The 14398-nt window shown below is 38.9% G+C and overlaps 1 protein-coding gene across 2 annotated transcripts in view; it reads right to left on the bottom strand.

Annotated features, from left to right (window-relative positions):
- exoc2 (exocyst complex component 2) overlaps positions 1–13002 on the bottom strand; it is a 340160-nt gene extending 327158 nt beyond the window's left edge. Inside the window, exon 1 of one of the 2 annotated variants that reach the window (XM_028803998.2) lies at positions 12867–13002. The gene's annotated coding sequence lies outside the window, so the exon portion shown is untranslated. The remainder of the gene's footprint in view (positions 1–12866) is intronic. The other variant, XM_028803999.2, reaches the window with a different exon arrangement.
- Between the last annotated feature and the right edge of the window lie 1396 nt (positions 13003–14398).

Genomic DNA, 14398 nt, shown 5'->3' with positions numbered 1-14398 from the left:
GCCGCCTTCAACTTGCTTTGTACCGGCGGTGCTTCGCATACTTAAAAGCCAAACAGCCCTATTGATTTGTTTGCTTTCCTCCATCTTTCTGACAGTCTGTGCTCCTGACGCGCACTCCTTTGAAGAGGAAGATATGTTTGCATTCTTTTAATTGTGAGACAGAACTGTCGTCTCTGTCTTGTCATGGAGCACAGTTTAAAGTTTTGAAAAAGAGACAAATGTTTGTTTGCAGTGTTTGAATAACGTTCCTGTCTCTCTACAACCTCCTGTGTTTCTGCGCAAATCTGTGACCCAAGCATGGCAATATAAAAATAACCATATAAACATATGGTTTCTACTTCGCGGATTTTCTTATTTCGCGGGTGGCTCTGGAACGCAACCCCCGCGATGGAGGAGGGATTACTGTATTCTAATTTATGAGATTCACTGCATATCACTATTTGGTATACATACATTTCGTGTGTTCCGTGTCTACAACGATCTGGGTAAATATACGATGACAAGAAATGTGAGGCAAGAAATGCCAAACAAACACCTAAAACAGAAAACTTTTTCCATGTTATGGTGGTAATGACGTGAAGTGTATAATGTGTGAAGACTTTAGTCTAAATATCAAATAAACACGTGAGCCTTGTATTCAAGAATATAACCAAAGGAAATAAAAAATCATTCAATTTACATGTTACTGTCAATGAGTTAAAAACCCAATCTCAAATGTCAATCGACAGAAAGATGATAGGTCTTCTTGGATGGGGCAGAGGTAAGAACTGCTGCCTTATAGCCAAGAGGTTCCAGGTCCGAGTCTGGGTGCTCCTCGTTTTGAGTAGTGAGCTGCTATTATTATTACTATAATATAATAAAAACATACATTTGATTTGAGCCTGTAACACCGGTGTAAATTTTAGCTACTTGTAAAAGTTAGTGCTTTTTTTTTTTTTTTTTAATTATTCAGTTTTTATCTGTCAGTTACGTTCATGTGATACAACGAACTTGCCTCACCCTCTCTGAGTTGATGGCGTTTATCTCCATTCTTTTCACAAGAGCAGAGATGACCACAGTTGGCGCTGTGGTTGATGCCTGCTCAGAACTATTTGTTGTACTGGCAATCAAAGATTCGATGCCCCATGATCACTAACAGACTATCATGCGCCATTTGCACTTTGACAGCAAAGACACCCATGCAGAATGTGCGAAAAACAACAGATTTGCTGCGATTTCGGACGTATGGCAACATTAGGTTGAGAACTGTGCTTTGTGTTACAACCCAGGACAACATATCACTGTTGACAAGCAACTGTTTCCAACCAAGGTCCGTTGTTCTTTCTTGCAATACATCTCAACCAAGCCGGACAAATTTGGCATAAAGTTTTGGATTGCGGCAGATTTGGAGACAAAGTATATGTGCACTGTCACTCCTTTATTTAGGAAAAGATCCCAGTTGTCCCATGGCAGAAAGACTTTCCGAGATGGTGGTCATAAAGCGTATGGAGCCGTTTCAGGTCAAAGGCAGAACCGTAACAGACAGCTTTATCACAGCATTTGCACTGGCTAATACACTGATGCATTACAGATTCCACAAATAGATACTCTCAGTGCAGAGGAATTGGATACACCTTTGGCACTATCAGAATTACTAGATGCTATATAGTCACTTCAGAGTGGGAAAGCAGCAGGCCCTGATGTCTACCCTGTTGAAATTCTCCACTCAGCTAGCTCCCCTTTTATTAGCAACATTCACAGAAGCAAAAGACAATAAAATTCTACCTCAAACTTTTCGCCAAGCATTAATCACCGTCTTTCCTAAACAAAATAAGGACTTATTACAATATGCATCATACAGACCAATTTCAATTCTGAATAATGATGTTAAGATACTCTCCAAAGTCCTAGCTAGAAGGATGGAGAAAGTGCTGCCTTTGGTAATATCACAAGATCAAACTGGATTTATTAAAGGCAGACCCTTAGCAATCTTCGACGCCTGTTTAATGTAATATATTCACCCGCAAAGTCAAACACCCCAGAGATGATATTATCGTTGGATACCAAAAAAGCATTTGATATGATTGAATGGAACTACCTTTTCACTACATTGGAGAAATTTGGGTTTGGCCCAAACATTTGTGCATGGATCAAACTACTGTATACCAATACAGAAGCTTCAGTTTGTATTAACAACATTAATTCAGACTACTTTAAACTAGAATGTGGTACCAGACAAGGATGCCCCTTGTCACCACTACTACTCGCAATCACCATTGACCCCACTGGCAGTTCACTGTCGAAATGCTTATGAGATAAAAGGGATTATCAGTGAATGACTTGAACAGAAAATTTCGCTATATGCAGATGATATAGTACTATATATATCAGACCCACAAAATACTGTGCCTGCAGTCCTAACAGCACTACCAGAATTTCAAAAGATTTCTGGTCTCAGAATTAATCTGAATAAAAGTGTGCTCTTTCCATTGAATTCTCAAGCACACCTTCCCTTTTATCATTGCAAATCAGTTTAAATACTTAGGGGTAAACATCACAAGTAAACATAAAGCTCTTTATCAACAAAATTTTGCCGTCTGTATGGAAAAAATTAAGCAAGACTTGCATAGATGGTCAACCCTTCATCTCACTTTAGCTGGAAGAATTTAGCATTGTTAAGATGAATATCCTTCCAAAGCTTCTCTTTTTATTTCAGAACATTCCAATATACATCAATAAATCATTTTTTAAGAAATTAGATTCAACAATAACCTCAATTATTTGGAATTCAAAACATCCACATATCTAAAGCATGACCCTACAAAGACCTAAGGCAGAAGGTGGCATGAATCTACCTAACTTTCAATTTTATTACTGGGCAGCAAACATTCAAACAATAAAAACCTGGACATGGACACAAACAGATGAACATACACAGGCCTGGTCCACAATAGAAATAAAATTCTGCAGTATTTCTTTATATTCCTTACTTTGTGCCCCAATAAATGCAAGTTATCGCCAATATACTAACAACCCAATTGTGCTTCACTCAATCAAAATATGGAACCAATGTAGTATTTTAAGATAGAGAAGCTTTTATCTGTAGCACCTCTGCACAAGAACAACCTTTTTCAACCCTTGCAAACACATGCAGTTTTTAATATCTGGAAAACACATAGACAAACGTGCAAACTCTGTAATCAAGTTCCAGCCACACTGGGTCACATGTTTTGGGCCTGCACCAAATTAACATCATTCTGGACCAAAACTTTTAAATGCTTTTCAGACAGCCTTGGTGTCACAATCCATCCTAATCCACTAACAGCTGCGTTTGGTGTACTTCCAGATGGGCTTAAAGTGGAGAAGGACAAACAAACTGTAATTGTCTTTACTTCACTATTGGCATGTAGACTTATCTTGCTCAACTGGAAGAATACTAACTCTCCTCTTTAAGTCAGTGGGTAACTGATGTTAAATACTATTTGAAGTTGGGAAAAATCAAATTCTCACGTAGAGGATCTGTGCAGAACTTTTTCAAAACCTGGCAGAATCTAATCAGTAACATTTTAGAATAAGCTTTTAAAGCACAGAGGAAGCAGATTCTCTCTCCATTTCTTTTTCTTCTCCATTTATCCTTATTCACTAGGGGTGTGCAAAAAAATCGATTCATACAGGACACAATATCGATTCATATTTCCCATTTTATAATGGCGCGAGTTTAACTATTTTTTCGGATAGGAGTTTGTCAATCCTATAGATGGCGCTATGCCAGTTTCTGCTCAGATAGTAATCCTTGGTGTGAGTAAGAAGAAAGTGAGTGCGTGCACATGCAAGCATTCGATGGACGAGCTATGGAAAACGCAGTGGAAAATAATATTCAACCTGCCCCGTCCTCATTTAAGGCAGACGTTTGGGCACATTTTGGATTCTACAACATCGATGGCAAGAAAGACATTGATAAAACTCATGTCATATGCAAGCTTTGTAAAGCTAAAATCAAATATTTTGGAAACACTACGAACCTCAGGACTCACATGGCACGTCATCATCCAGAGGATGCAAACGAAGATCAGCCAAAAGTAAGAAACATTCCAGGAGACCAACGCACTCTGCATCAATGTTGCAAACTTCCAACCAACTCTGAACGGGTGAAGAAAATAACTCAATCCATAGCCTGTTTTATTTCCAAAGATCTGAGTCCCTACAGCGTTGTTGAAAATGAAGGCTTTAGGTACATGATAAAAACAGTTGAGCCTAGATATGCTATACCAAGCCGTCAGCTTTTTGCTGAAAAAGCGATACCTCTGTTATACGAAGAGACGAAGAAAAAAGTAGCAGAAGCGTTGAAGAAAGCAACAAGAGTAGCCTTAACATGCGATGCATGGACATCAAGGGCAGTCCAGTCGTATGTAACCTTTACCGCTCACTATATTACAGACAACTGGGAGCTTGAGTCGCGAGTTTTACAAACTACAGCAATAAATGAAAGCCACACAGCTGCACATATAAAGGAGAACATTCAGTCTGTCACACAGGAATGGCAGCTCACAACCACTGACCTGGCAAATGTTACCGATAACGCTTCTAACATGCTAGCTGCTGCACAGCTGGGAAACTTTCAACATGTTAAATGTTTCGCACATACCATCAACCTCGCGGCACAGAGAGCTCTGAAGCTGGCGTCTGTTTCACGTCTGCTGGGTAAAATTCGGAGAATTACCGGATTTTTTTCATCACAGTGCCACCGCAAATCATGTCTTTAAACAGAAACAGAAACTTCTGGAGCTGGCACCGCACAAGTTGACAACGGACGTGGCTACCCAATGGAATAGTGCGTTCAACATTAGCAATAGATTCCTGGAGCAACAACCAGCCATTTGCGCTGCGCTTCTCTCTGCTGAGGTAAGAAAATGTGGAGCCGGCATCTGCACACTAGACGAAACTGACGTCGCCAACGCAGAAGAAGTTGCTGCAGCCCTCAAGCCATTAAAAGAGGCAACAAACATAATGTCTGAAGAAGCCATGCCAACATTGTCTGTGATAGCCCCACTACATGCGCAGCTACTTCACGAAACAAAAGCAGGATTCTGTGGTGAAACAGCACTCGTCCAGGAAATCAAACAGGCAACTCACGAAGATCTGGCCAAGAGATACACGAGTGTGACAGAGAAAAATATGCTCCACATATCTTCAAGCCTGGATCCCAGGTTCAAAACACTGCCCTTTCTCTCTCAGGATGAGCAAAAGAACATACACTCTAAGGTGATTGCTGAAGCGGCAGCACTTGAGGTAATTTATTATATTCTTTAATAGTAAAAGTGAAAAACACTAGTTGCATGACAGTGGCATGACAATATGCTATTAGCAAAACCACATACACAGTGTGTATGGTTGTGAAATTATCATTGACATGTAGCACTTTAAATGTACCACAATAATATCTAGTTATTGCTTAGTTTGTTATGGTATATATGTATGGTATATACAATAATTAATAATAACACTGAATTTCTAATTGAAAGATAAAGGTTGGTTGATTGCGTTTTTGTTTTCTTTTATGGTGCATTAATGCAGAATGAGGAGCCAGACCTCCCAAATGAAGTGCTGGATGATGAAGGCCCCCCTGTTCCCAAAAAAAGAAATACTTCCCTGCTGAATTTACTGGGCAAGACTTTCACTAATGTCAGAGTTGGTCCTAAATCCGCTGGCACCACAGCTGAGGAAGAGATGAAGAAGTATTTGCAAACTCCCTCATTGTCACTCTCTGAAGACCCCCTAAGTTGGTGGAGGTCTCAGGAGACTGTCTTTCCCCTCCTTGCAAAATTGGCTAAATGCTAACTATGCATTCCTGGTACTAGTGTCGCAGCAGAGAGGGTATTCTCAACTGCTGGGGACATACTAACTGCACAGCAGAGCATGCTCACTCCAGAACATGTAGACCAGCTTCTGTTTCTATAAAAGAACATGTACATTCCAGCAGATGGAGGACTTTAAACTCACTAATGTGCATACACCTGAATCTAATCTAATCTAATCTAATATAATCTGATCTGTTGTCAGTTTGACTGTAGTTGTCACAGTTCAAAAACTGTTGTCTGCTGAAATGGAAACTGTTTAGGTAAAAAGAAGATGTTCACAATTAATTAATATTTTGGATGTCACACTTGTTACAGCACTTTACAGCCCAATGTAGCAGCATTTTTATTTATTCTGATAATGGCACTTTACAACCAACTATAGCAACTCTTATTTGGTTTTATTTAATCTACTTTTATTTAAAGTGTCAATATAAGTTGTTTAATTTAAGTTGAAAGTTTGCAGTTTATATTTGCAACAGTTTATATTTTTGTAATGCTGACTTCAACTATTATCTCAGGGCTGTATTTTGTATCAGACTGATGGAAAATAAAAAATAATAATAAAGTTTTGAATCGAGAATCGTTTTGAATTGAGAATCGTTTTGAATCGAGAATCGGATTTGAATCGAATCGTGAGCCCAAGAATCGAAATCGAATCAAATCGTTAGATTTTCTGAATCGTGCACCCCTATTATTCACTTATTAATTCATCTATTTACTTATTTTTACTAGCTTTGAGTTTTACTCTGCTGGCCATGCTCTCTTTCTCAGAGGTGGGGGTTGATTTGTTTTCAATCCTATTTTTGTAAAAATGGATCTCTTTGTATGAAATGTTGCGTGATTACAATAAAATCAATAAAATAAAAAACATTGCTGCACTGCAACACAACTCTGCTTGGGACCATAAAGTAAAATGAGACGGGAACTTCTACCTGCAGCTAAAGTCACTGTAGTACGCAAGCAATTCTCCACACTAGTGTTTAGATCTGGCAGTGCCATATCACAGAATTGTCACATAAGAGTAGACATGTATGATGCTGCTGTCAAAAACTCTGATATTAGGCAAACTATAATCCATGAATGTAAGCGCAACTTAAGTCTATGAATCAAACAAAATCTAAAGCATTAACTTCCTTTATTTATTTATTGAAAAATGGATTGCATGGACTGCAGACCTCTAAAAAAGTTGATGAAACAGAAATGAGAGATATTCAATGAGGTATGAAAATTTTCACATATTACCTTCACATGGGACAAAAGACACAAATTTTAATCATTTGACTGCTCTAGTAGAAACCAAATAATATTACATAATGATATACAGTCATATGAAAACATTTGGGAACCCCTCTCAGTCTGCATAATAATTTACTCTACTTTCAACAAAAAAGATAACAGTGATATGTCTTTCATTTCCTAGGAACATCTGAGTACTGCGGTGTTTTCCAAACAAAGATTTTTAGTGAAGCAGTATTTAGTTGTATGAAATTAAATCAAATGTGAAAAACTGGCTGTGCAAAAATTTGGGTACCCTTGTAATTTTGCTGATTTGAATGTATGTAACTGCTCAATACTGAATACTTGCAACACCAAATTGGCTGGATTAGCTTGTTAAGCCTTGAATTTCATAGACAGGTGTGTCCAATCATGAGAAAAGGTATTTAAGGTGGTCAATTACAAGTTGTGTTTCCCTTTGACTCTCCTCTGAAGAGTGACAGCATGGGATCCTCAAAGCAACTATCAAAAGATCTGAAAACAAACATTGTTCAGTATCATAGTTTAGGGGAAGGCTACAAAAAGCTATCTCAGAGGTTTAAATGGTCAGTTTCAACTGTAAGGAATGTAATCAGGAAATGGAAGGCCACAGGCACAGTTGCTGTTAAACCCAAGTCTGGCAGGTCAAGAACAATACAGGAGCGGCATATACGCAGGATTGTGAGAATATTTACAGACAACCCACAGATCACCTCCAAAGACCTGCGAGAAGATCTTGCTGCAGATGGTGTATCTGTACCTCGTTCTACAATTCAGTGCAATTTGCACAAAGAACAGCTGTATGGCAGGATGATGAGAAAGAAGCCCTTTCTGCACTCACCCCACAAACAGAGTCGCTTGTTGTATGCAAATGCTCGTTTAGACAAGCCAGATTCATTTTGGAACAAAGTGCTTTGGACTGATAAGACAAAAATTGAATCATTTGGTCATAACAAAAAGCGCTTTGCATGGCGGAAGAAGAACACTGCATTGCAAGAAAAACACCTGCTACCTACTGTCAAATTTGGTGGAGGTACCATCATGCTGTGGGACTGTGTGGCTAGTTCAGGGACTGGGGCCCTTGTTAAAGTCGAGGGTTGGATGAATTCAACCCAATATCAACAAATTCTTTAGGAGAATGTTCAAGCATCAGTCACAAAGTTGAACTTACGCAGGGGTTGGATATTCCAACATGACAATGACCCAAAACACAGTTTGAAATCTACAAAGGCATTCATGCAGAGGGAGAAGTACAATGTTCTGGAATGGCCGTCACAGTCACCTGACTTGAATATCATCGAAAATCTATGGGATGATTTGAAGCAGGCTGTCCATGATCAGCAGCCATCAAATTTAACTGAACTGGAGAGATTTTGTATGGAAGAATGGCCAAAAATATCTCCATCCAGAATCTAGACACTCATCAAAGGCTATATCAGGCGTCTAGAGGCTGTTATATTTGCAAAAGGAGGCTCAACTAAGTATTGATGTGATATCTCTGTTGGGGTGCCCACATTTATGCACCTGTCTAATTTGGTTATGATGCATATTGCATATTGTCTGTTAATCCAATAAACTTAATGTCACTGCTGAACTACTACTCTGCGGTGGGTTGGCACCCTGCTCAGGATTGGTTCCCTGCCTTGTGCCCTGTGTTGGCTGGGATTGGCTCCAGCAGACCCCCGTGACCCTGTGTTCGGATTCAGCGGGTTGGATAATGGATGGATGGATGGATGAACTACTACTGTTTCCATAAGGCATGTCATATATTAAAAGGAAGTTGCCACGTTGAAAGCTCAGCCAATGATAAACAAAAATCCAAAGAATTAAGAATTAAGAGGGGTTCCCAAACTTTTTCACATGACTGTACAATATGGAACTATAAATATTTTAACCACATTTACCTTCAGAATTCTATAAATAGTAAACTCACAAACATTCAACCAACGTGTTATGTCTTGTTCACATTCACCAGGAACCTGGGCATGTAATGTAGAACACTGCACTGGTTACACTCCATTATTGGAGTTATAAATGACCAGGGGCCTCATGTATTAACGGTGCGTACGCATAAAAATGTTGCATAATAACATTTCCATGTTCAAATCGTGATGTATAAAACCTAAACTTGGCGTAAAGCCACGCACATTTCCACGGTAGCTCATACCCTGTCGTACGCAAGTTCTCTGCTCAGTTTTGCAGACTGGCGGCACCCAGCGTCAAAGCAGTGCTACTGTTCCTGTGTGGTTATCCTTTCTTTTTCAGATCCACATCCCTGACGCGGCTTTATAAATACACTGAAATTAACCGCATGTTGTTTATTAGTTTAATGCATCTGATTGTAATTAACCTATAACAATATAATGGTCCACAGAATAGTCAAACTATTCCAAATACCATAACTGCTTTAGCGTCGTTACTCTCACTGCACCTTCTTCTTCTTTCAGCTGCTCCCGTTAGGGGTTGCCACATCGGATCATCTTTTTCCATATTACTCTCACTGCATCACTCGGAGTATTTATATCACTGTATCCGAGTGTGAATCACAGCTGTACAGCAGCTGATTGGAAAGAGAATTATTGGTATACAGCATCAAGCACACACTGCCTCAGCCATTCGCTATTTGAACTGCTCTCATCCGACAAACGCTTCAGAGTCTTTCCTGTACTGACCTTGCGGTTCATAAACAGCTTCATCCCAAGAACTCTTAACACACTCAATCAGTCCATCAAGTGCTCCTTGTAGAACTGTTTGTACTTATAAGTACAATTACCTCACTGTAAACTTGCGATACAGTTACAACATTGCACAACCTGAGCCACTTTATAAAGCACGTTTACATATGATGACGATATAATTTTTAAGATGAAATGCAGCAAAATATGTTTATTATATTATACAGATAAAACTTTAACTTCATTTAAATAATCTGTATTGTTAATAATTAAACATGTGAGGACACGGTGCCGCAGTGCTAGTGAGGAGCTGGTGCTTCATTCACAGATTTTTCCTGCCTCGCGCTGTATTTTTGCTGTGGCTGGCGCGACACTGGAAGGATAGATGGATAGAATAATTAAACATTATGAAGATATTTCAATGTTCCTTAAAAGTTTTGAAGAATCGGCGTTCTGAGCTTACAGATGGCTTAACGTCTATTACAGAGCTGATTGTGTGGCAATTGGGTATTTGGAGAAAGAAAAGTAAGGACAGGAATTGGGGGTTAGTACGTTTGAAAGAGACAGTGCTTCTGTAATAAAGTATTTCACCGAAGGTCGCGCATGTCGCAGCAAGCATCTTGTGTGAGACATGAACAATCGCTGCGCCACTGTGTTCCCATGTTTAATAACATGCTTTAACTCCTATCATCGTGAAAATGATATCACATATACTTGTCAGTATTTTAATTATTCAGAGAGCTGTAATATTACGAATGTAATGGATTCTGTGTCCTGTTGGAGGAAGAGAAAGCCCGGAAGCACATAGTGAATCACACACAGAGCACATAGAAGATCAAATACAAAACAAAGCATTTAACGTGCTACTTTAGTTACGATGGGATTTGAGAAACCAGTAAATTAAACAATTTTAAGATGAGTTTATGATGTTCTACTTTAATGACAAAATACACTACGTGATTAAAGTGGAAATTACGTGATTAAAGTTGACATTTCGTGCTTTTGTCACACTGTGTGCCTTTTTTTTTCTCTGTACCCTAAAAAGCTTTCATATGACACTCAGACAATGGGCTACGACTCGCCTTTTCACGGCGACTTTGATACCTGACAACTTCTTTTTTATTTCGGGCACTGTGCGATTTTGTGAACTTGAGCTTCTGAGTTTCTCCGACACGCTATGTCACTCGATCAACTTCCTTTTGTTGTTTATACCACTGTTTAAACCATCAAATACTACGTTTTTCTTTGCCTCCGCTTGGTATTCGCTGAAATTCTTCAATCTTCCGTCGTGCTTTTGCCATTGTCTTTTCACGGAAGGCTGAGCTTAAGGGCTATTTATATTGATTTGCATATTCAAAGAGGCGTAATTCTGGGAGGAGTTGGGGCGGGACAGCAGGCGCGTGCACATGCGTTAATTTTCATGCTGACCGGGATTTATGGAGCGGAAGAAAATGCAAGCTGGAGTTCGCTCAGATTTATGCATCTGGATTTTTTTGTGCGTAAGCACATTTACGCTTTTGTGCTTACATCATGTTATAGTGCTAATTCTGTGGGATTAATAAAGTATCTATCTATCTATCTATCTATCTATCTATGCACGGCTTTATGCATGAGGCCCCAGAAGATCCTAAATGCTCTGGCCTCTCTGTTGCAACACTGCTTTAAGGCAGACACAGGGTTTTTAAGTAATCAACAGAAATTGAGACACCTGTGCAAATTGTTTGCTTCAACTTGAAAGGCTTAATTTACCTTTAACTGCTGCAGAACAGGTTTAGGTTGTAACCTATTAGAAGAAGGCCTATTTGTAATGTTCTGAAATTTCCTTTTTTTTTCAGTTTTTGCTAACCTAAACTTTAAATTTAAAACTCTGTGAGCTTACTGCTTACCTTTTCCCCATTTAGGCCATTCTTTGCATTTCAACTGATTAAAGTTGAAGAAAAACTTTTCACGGGTAGTGTATAAGGCCCCTACTGTTCTACTAATTATATATCTCCATTATGGAAGCCTGCATGGACTTATTTTTGTTACTCATTCATTTTTATTCTTACCTAATTTACTTTTTCTTTTCTTGTAACTATTTCTTTGACATTTTGTAAAGTACTTTGAGTTACAACCTGTGTATAAAAAGTGCTATACAAATTAATGTTATAATGGTATGTTCTTTGAACAGGACAATAGAAAAATATACTATATTATGTATATTTACTACATACTGACACAACATAAGCTTTCATTTACTATTTGGGGTGATATTATGTGAGGCACGGTTTACAGTATGCAACAAACACATCTATAGTAAAACATTGAAAACTAAGCTAACTACATATGCTACATAGCAAAAGGTGTTAAACACGTATTAATATGCAATACCGACAAAGAAACAAAACAAAAATGACACTAAGCAAGCCACATAAATTACAAAGTGCTCCTCTGTAACTGCTCTGGTCCATTTCTAGCTGATAAGTCAATGGTGATGATAAGTCAATGGTTCAAAAGAGCCCAATCATAAACTAATCACTTCTAAAGCGCTTGAATAGCTACAGAAATAATAATTCAACGACCATGTGGCAAAGTCAATCAATTAACAGTTTTGCAACAGGTAAAAAGCTAAGCAAGAAACTACATTGTCACAGACCACTGTGACTATGAGAAAGACACTTTGCTCCGCGCTGATGTGGAGCTCTGGGGAAGTTCAAAGCGCTATATTGTACACTTGGTCAACAAAAAAACACGAGAAACCAATCCTGTAAAAAACAAGCTACTACTGTAACAACTAATGACTGGAAAATAAAAGATTGTGTAAAATACTTTATTAGAAACAGATTAAAGACTTTGATCACCAATATTTTACTTTAAAGGAAAGGGTTCGTAGAACACAGGAATGAGCTGTGCTAACGGCCCAGTGCTGTTCCCCAGTCTTCAGCTCAACACTTCCTCAAGCATCCACCACCAGCACGTTAGCAGCTGTCCAAACAGGAAGCTCACATCTCCGCCGTCCCGTTAATTATCTCCAGCCGCAAAACACTACGGAAAGCACGAAACACACCGCAGGCATTGTTGTTTACAGAAAAGGCGTTCGTTTTCTGCTATTTTCCCTTACCGTTCCACTAGCCTGGAGGAGACTCAGCACCACTGACCTCTTTGTAGTCTTCTCATATCAACTTCCAGGTCTAAAGTTCCTGTCAGCTGACAGTTTTGTTTTCAACAACATCCAGTGCCAAGAACGAAAGCAGGAAGAGAGAGGTGGGATAAAGTATGACTTTTGGCAAATGATGACCAATCATCAAACAGCTACGGGGCGCACGAACCATTTCTCGACTCGCTGATTGGTCAAGTTTCTATCCGTTTTTTAGAACAAAGCTGCTGTTCTTACAAAAACAGTGTCTTTCTTAGAACGGCATGTGTAAAAGCTGCAGATAAATTAGCATAATGAAGCAAAGGATTCGCAGTTTACTTTTAAAGCAAAACAAAAAATAAAGTGGGGATAATTTGTGATTTATAAATGTGAAGTATTGTATTGCTGTATACAGGTATCAGCTGTTCTGTTATGTATTCACCTTTATTGTGGTGCATGAATGATTTCTGATTTACGTAAGTTAATGTATATTTTTTTGTTTTACTGTTATGTGATTCTTCTTCTTCAAATACAACGTGCTGTTATCAGTGCTTGCTCCCAACCACCAGCAAATACAGAAATGTAGATGCACAGAACTTACTTCATACCCAAAAATGAGCTGTGAGGCAGCGTCAGCTCTAAATTGCGCCACATCAATAGGTAAAGTAAACCCCATGCTCGACAATAACGTTTGTGCGCACACTAAGATAATTCGCCAAGTAACCCAACACCTGACCTTCTTCTTTTTGAAGTGCAAGGAAAATCGGTGTGCATATTAAGAAAAATATGCGCAGACATGGGGAAAAATACAAATTACAAATTGACTGGGACCGGTTGTGAGTTTGGAGCCCGTGATCAATAAGTCTTTATGTTAGCTGAACTAAAACAACTGTACTTAACGCGTCTTGTATTTCGTTCAAGCACTCATCTGGGGCCAAGGTGATGCAGTGCTGTTGCTTAACAGCTTCAGAGCCCTGGTTATAGTTTAAGGCTCAGCCTATTTAATTGTGGATGTTTTCAACCACACACAGGTTAGGCTGATTTGCACCTCTAAATGTATTACCAATGTATGTGAGTATACCATGCTATGCTATGCTATTACCCTGTCCAAAGTCGACACACTCCATACATCCAAATTAGGCGCACTCCTTTTAATCCTGAAGCTGAATTATGAGTTTTTTAAAGTGAGAAGTCAAGCAGAATTACACCTTTTATTGGCAAACAAAAGATTACAATATGCAAGCTTTACATCTTGCCTGAAGAAGGGTCCTGAGTTGCCTCGAAAGCTTGCATATTGTAATCTAGTTAGCCAATAAAAGGTGTCATTTTGCTTGAGTTTTTTTAAATGAATGGATGGCTATGTACAAACAAAATGAATATCCATCTATACATTTCTTAACATGCTTATCCCTTCAATGTCATAGAGAGGTGGAGCCAATCCCATAGCACTGGGTGCAGGTTGGAATTAACATTAGATGTGGTGCTAATATATTGGGGTGTGTGGGTCCTCGTAGAAC

The sequence above is a fragment of the Erpetoichthys calabaricus genome, chromosome 6, assembly GCF_900747795.2.
Source record: "Erpetoichthys calabaricus chromosome 6, fErpCal1.3, whole genome shotgun sequence".
In the NCBI taxonomy this organism is placed as follows: Eukaryota; Metazoa; Chordata; class Cladistia; order Polypteriformes; family Polypteridae; genus Erpetoichthys; species Erpetoichthys calabaricus.
This window is presented reverse-complemented; position numbering and strand designations above follow the sequence as displayed.